Here is a 6,000-nt window from a genome sequence, read left to right as displayed (position 1 = left end):
TCCGAATCAGCCGAATAGATATTCGGCTTTTTTCGGCTTTGGCTTTCTCCAGGGTAGCCTCAAGGGACTCTCTTTGCATGGACCCCGAGGATTGGTGAAGATTGGGTCAGGAGGTCCAATCTTATGGGGTCCTGATGGGGTTGCCCCCCTCCTTCATAGAGAAGCATTGTAAATGTTACAAATGTATGGAGGACGGGGTTGACCCCTTTGGGACCCCATAAAATTGGAGCCCCTGTCCCAAACCTTGGGGTTCACGCAAGGAGAGAGGTTCACTTGCAGCTATGCTGTGAATTTGGTGACTCTACCTCGAAAAATGCTTCCCCCCAGAAGAATTTTAAAAGTACTTACTTTTCACAGTCTGTATGGCCACTTCCTCTCCAAAGAATCTCCAGGTATTTCCCAGCTGGGGCTGAAAACCCTACTGGCAACTAGGGTTTCCAGGTCCCTCTTCACAACTGCCAGGAGGTTTTGGGGTGGAGCCTGAGGTGGGCGGGGTTTAGGGAGGGGAGGGACTTCAATGCCATAGAGTCCAATTGCCAAAGTGGCCATTTTCTCCAGGTGAACTGATCTCTATTGGCTAGTACCTGGAGGTTGGCAACCCACCTGGAAACCCTAGTGTAAGCCCCCATTAAAGGTACTCAGAGAGAGAAAGAAGCCCGTTAAAAGGGGGGGGCTAACAGTCCTGGCATGCCTGTGATTTTATTTCCCTAACAAATGTATTTGGTGTTGCTTGAAACGATTTGTTTTGAAGCTCATTTTTCTTCCTGTGGTATGGATCTGAGGGAAGAAGGCTTTTGATAAAGACGGTCCTGGCAGCCGGGTGATAAATATTATTTCCTTAACCTGCCTAGCTTTGCCAGCCACCTGCAACTGCAGCCCGCCGCACATCGGAAGCAGCTCATTAACTTTCCCAGCGCTTCCCAGGAGTTTTCCCCTTGTTTTCTTTCACCTTGGGTGTGTGCGGCCTTCTCGCCGAACAGCTAACTACATGAGTAGGCCGGCTCGGCTTTGGCACCAGAAGCGCAGTGCGCTTCAGGCAGCAACCTCCCCGCTAGGGCTCAAAATCTCTCTTAAACACATTAAGCAGCCCATTTTGGATTGATAGCGCAGTAATTATTCTGCTTCACCCTAAAAACCGTCCTGGGGTAATTGGCGCGGAAGAAAATTACCCAGAGTCCTCTGCCACCTGGTAGTTAAGGAATGAATCCAGGGAAAGATAAGTGGAACAGGGGGAAGGGGGAAAAAAATCAGCACTTATTTGATTTTAATCTTGCCACTTTGCAAGCATTTAAATTGCCTTAATCAGGTGGCTGGCTCCCAGCCTGACTAGTAATCTGTTATCAAATTTGAAACTAGATTTTTTTTTTTTTAAATGTCAGTGTAGGCTGAGAATTGAAGTCTATTAACGGTTATGAGCCTCTCTCCTAAAACTTCCATAATCTACGTATTAATGATCCCTTTTACAAAGCTGTCAAATATTACTTTATTGGGAGTCAATATGAGCAACAGCGGCATTGGGGCAGGATTTAATTATTTATTTGTTCAGCAAGGGTTTCGTGTGTGTGTGTGTGTGTGTGTTTTTTAAAGGCTGAGAGACGCTTTTACCTCTTCTGGGCCATCTCTTAAAACACACACAGGCACGCATGCACACACATACACAGACAATGCCAACAATCTTAACACCGAAACCCGATTTTTCTAAGGCAATAACCAGAGCGTATGGAATAACCTTGATAAATGTAATTGAATTTTTCCCTCAGATAAGATTAACTAGTGGTAATTGTGAATGGGAAAGGCCTGACCCTCTACAAATGAGATGTATGACGAGCTGGAAATAATCAATTCTTTTTTTCTCCCTTTTTCCCCTCTTTTTGGTCTCTCTCTCTCTCTCTCTCTCTCTCTCTCTCTCTCTCTCTCTCTCTCTCTCTCTCTCTCTCTCTCTCCTCCTAACCTTATACAAAAAGGAGAGAAAAATAAAAGAGAGAGAAAGAGAGAGACTGAAACAATAATTTGGGGTCCTTGCAAGGATGAAGCGTTTATGGTCTGAAATGTTTTTGTCTGTGCTGATTATCTCCCTATCTTCTCATTGTGTCTAATTGTGCTGAGCTTGGTTTAAAATGAGATCAACACAATTAAACCCCAGTAGACTTAATTAAGGGAAGGACTTAATGCTTAACACAAAAAAATTAGGAAGGGGGAATCTGGCTTTGGATGAATGTAGGGTGTGCTTTAGGAACCCCCTTCAATTAAACCTCTCAAAATTTTGCCTCCAAAATTGCATTTTAAAAATCAAATCAAATGTTGATTCTATTAGTTGACAGCATTCTATGTTTCGTGTTCCCACTTTTCAAGGAGAAACACAGAGGAAAGAAACAGAAGGTTTCAGAATCCCTACTTTTTATTGAATATATTGGGATTCTGTAAGCTTCGGTTTCACACGTGGGGTTGCCAACTCCTGTCTAAGAAGTACGTGGAGATTTGGGAGGTGGTGCCTGGAGAGGGTGTGGTTTGGAAAGGGGAAGGACCTCAGCAGGGTATAATGCCCTAGAGTCCATACTCCAAAGAAGCCATTTTCTCCTGGAGAAATGATCTCTGTCATCTGGAGATCAGTTATAATCCTGGAAGATCTCCAGCCCCCACCTGGAGATAGGGTTGCCATCCTCCAGGTACTAATTGGGGATCTCCTGCTATTACAACTGATCTCCAGCTGACAAAGATCAGTTCACCTGGAGAAAATGGCCGCTTTGGCAATTGGACTCTATGGCATTGAAATCCCTCCCTCCCCAAACCCCGCCCTCCTCAGGCTCCACTCCCAAAACCTCCCACCTGTGGCGAAGAGGGACCTGGCAACCCTACCTGAAGATTGGCAACCCTGCATACTTGTGATCCAAAGTTGTGTAGCCAAACCAATTATCTGTTTTGGAAGATGGAAAAAAAGCACTGTGTGGCATATCTTTGGCTCACCATTATAAAACTGGATGGGATAATTTGGTATTATATTTTATTCTTTAATTATATGGACACCTCTATTATAAAACTCTGTTATAAACTTCCCCACCACAACAGAAGATATCTGAGCACTTCTGACAATCATGTTGCATTCTAGGAGCCTGTGTAGCTACTCATGGGTAGGGATGTTTCTGAATTTCACAGCCACATTTTCAAGTTATAAAATTTTCATGTTATAAAAACATGGGTTCTTCCAGCTCAAGATGAAATGGCAATTGTCTTTCCTTCCACCCCAAATAGTCTCATGACACTCATTGAAATATTTGTTGCTTCTTTTTGTATCCACTACATTAAAAATGGCATTAAAAACTTTCAGATGCCTTTTGTGGGGAAATTGTCTCCCTGCTGATCTGGACACACTGTCTCCCTGCTGAACTGGACACACTGATACACAGTTCTGTAACTTCAAGCTTAGTGCTGTACATGGGGCTGCCCTTGAAGACTGACTGGAGGGTTCAATAGGTACAGGGATGTTTAAAATATTTTATTGTGTAGTGAATGCCATATTGTAACAAGTTCCCGAACTTCCAGCTATGGTTGCCAGGAACATAGAGCAGGAGTATTGTAGATTGTGGAGTCCCTCCAGCGTAGAAAATAGTTAAGCTTTACAGCCAGAGGGTGTAATGCCGTAGAAATGTTATACTTCAGCTCCAAAGCACATGAATTGAAAGGCCCCTAATTCAATCCTTTGCAATGACAGTTAAAGGAACTTTACTAGCAGTGCTGGGAGGTTACCCTCGAACCACACTAGCTGGTCATTGGGCGGAGTCGAGATTTGAACCAGGGATCTGGGGGAGGGGCTGTGGCTTAGTGGTAGAACATCCGCTTGGCATACAGAAAATCCCAGGTTCAATCCCCAGCATCTCCAGCAAAAAGGATCAAGTGGTAGGTGATGGGAAAGACCACTACATGAGTCACTGGAGAGCCACTACCAGTCTGAGAAGACAATACTGACCTTGATGGACCAATGGTCTGATTCAGTATAAGACAGCTTTGTGTGTTCAGGTGAAGAAGAAGAAGAAGAAGAAGAAGAAGAAGAAGAAGAAGAAGAAGAAGAAGAAGAAGAAGAAGAAGAAGAAGAAGAACTGTTTCATCGACTTTGCTGCTGTCTCTGTAGAGACACTGCAGAGCTCCACTGGCCCAAAAATAAAGTTTGAGGCCAAAGCTGAGTTGCCCAAAAAAAGAAGAGGAGGAAGAAGAATAGTTGGTTTTTATATGTCAACTTTGCCACTGAAGGGAGAATCAAACCGGCTTACAACCACCTTCTCTTCCCCTCCCCACAACAGACACCCTGTGAGGTAGGTGAGGCTGAGAGTGTGTGACTAACCCAAGGTCACTCAGCTGGCTTCGCGTGTAGGAGTGCAGAAACAAATCCAGTTCATCAGATTAGCCTCATCAGATTAGCCTCCACCGCTCATGTGGAGGAGTGGGGAATCAAACCCGGTTCTCCAGATCAGACTCCACTGCTCCAAACCACCGTTCTTAACCACTACACCACTGTGGCTCTCCTACCTGCCACATCACAACTCATTCTCTTAGCCGCTATGCTACACCAGGTCCGAAGGCAGTGTTAATTGGGGTGTTATTGACCTAGATGCTGACCATTCATCCCTATGGTTTTCTGCTTAGATGGCTCAGAACTACCTGCTACTGCTATTCCCTTTGTTGAACATTGTGTAGGTTCTGAGGCAGACCTTTTTTTTTTTTGTAGGAACATAAAAATCTCCCAACAATGAAATTAATCAGAAAGTACAAAAGAAAAGCAGCTGGCAACCATCTCCTGAATAATGCAAAAATGTGCTGATTTAAATTACGTGTCAGCCTTAATGTATTGTCTACACAGAAAATAGAATGTATGCACCCATATGGGTATATAGTCAGCTTGTCATATTTCATTTGTCTATGAAGTAAGTATTTTAATTTAAGGTAAAGGAGAATATATGAAATTTGAATACTTGAGGACTCTGATTATTAATGTTGCCAAAGCACATACCAAAAAAACAACACATTGAGCACCATGAATATATATATATATATATTTATAAAAATAATAATAATAAAATAAGAAAGATGCAGAAAAGCACAGGGAGTTTGGGGGGTGGTAATCCTTTATAGTGCAAAAAGTTATCAACCAATCCAATTTTTTTTAAAAAAAAAATCCATGTCAGTACCTCTGTCTCCACATTTGAAGCATCTAATTAGTCATTGGGATCAAATACAATAAGGAAGGAAAGTTCCATCTCCTTCATTGTGGTGCTCATTACAACACCAATTGCGTGAAAGGAAGGTGGAGGACTGGCCATCAAGATCCCTTTCTTCTGTGCAGTCATGGTGAGAGGGAGGTAATCCTGAGGAAAGTATATAATGGTTTACTTATTTATTTTAATTTTCTATGCCTTGACGGCTCAAGGCATTCGAGCCAATTAACTGCCTTGCTTCTAAACAACCAAACAATCCATTAATACTGGCCAATATAATCACGAAATCGTCCATCAAACATGAACTGTATACTGAAGGCCAAGCTATGTGTGAGAGAAGTGTGACCTGATTTGGGCCACCGGAATGCCTGTCAGTCCGTAAAAAGTGTTTAGAGGGAGCAAAGTATAAAAGAGATGCATTGAGGAGATGCTACACCCTTTCCCCATTCCTTCTCTTTGGTATACTTTTTTCCCAGCCTTGGAGCAACATTGGAACAATAGCAGATTGTGTGCGTGTAAAGTGCCATCAAGTTCTAGCCGACTTATGTTGACCCCAGCAAGGGGCTTTCAAGGCAAGTATGAAGCAGAGGTGGTTTGCCATTGCCTTCCTTTGCAGAGTCTTCCTTGGTGGTCTCCCATCCAAGTACCAACTCTGCTTAGCTTCTGAGATCTGACAAGATCAGGCTATACCATGCCACCTTCCCTCCCAGTTCCTTCTTCTCAGTGTACTTTTTTTCCCTGGTGGGTATTACTTGGAGCTGTTAGCCAAAATGCTCGGTTATGAATATTTATA

Source organism: Euleptes europaea, chromosome 3, assembly GCF_029931775.1.
Source record: "Euleptes europaea isolate rEulEur1 chromosome 3, rEulEur1.hap1, whole genome shotgun sequence".
In the NCBI taxonomy this organism is placed as follows: Eukaryota; Metazoa; Chordata; class Lepidosauria; order Squamata; family Sphaerodactylidae; genus Euleptes; species Euleptes europaea.
Note: the sequence above shows the minus strand (reverse complement) of the source record.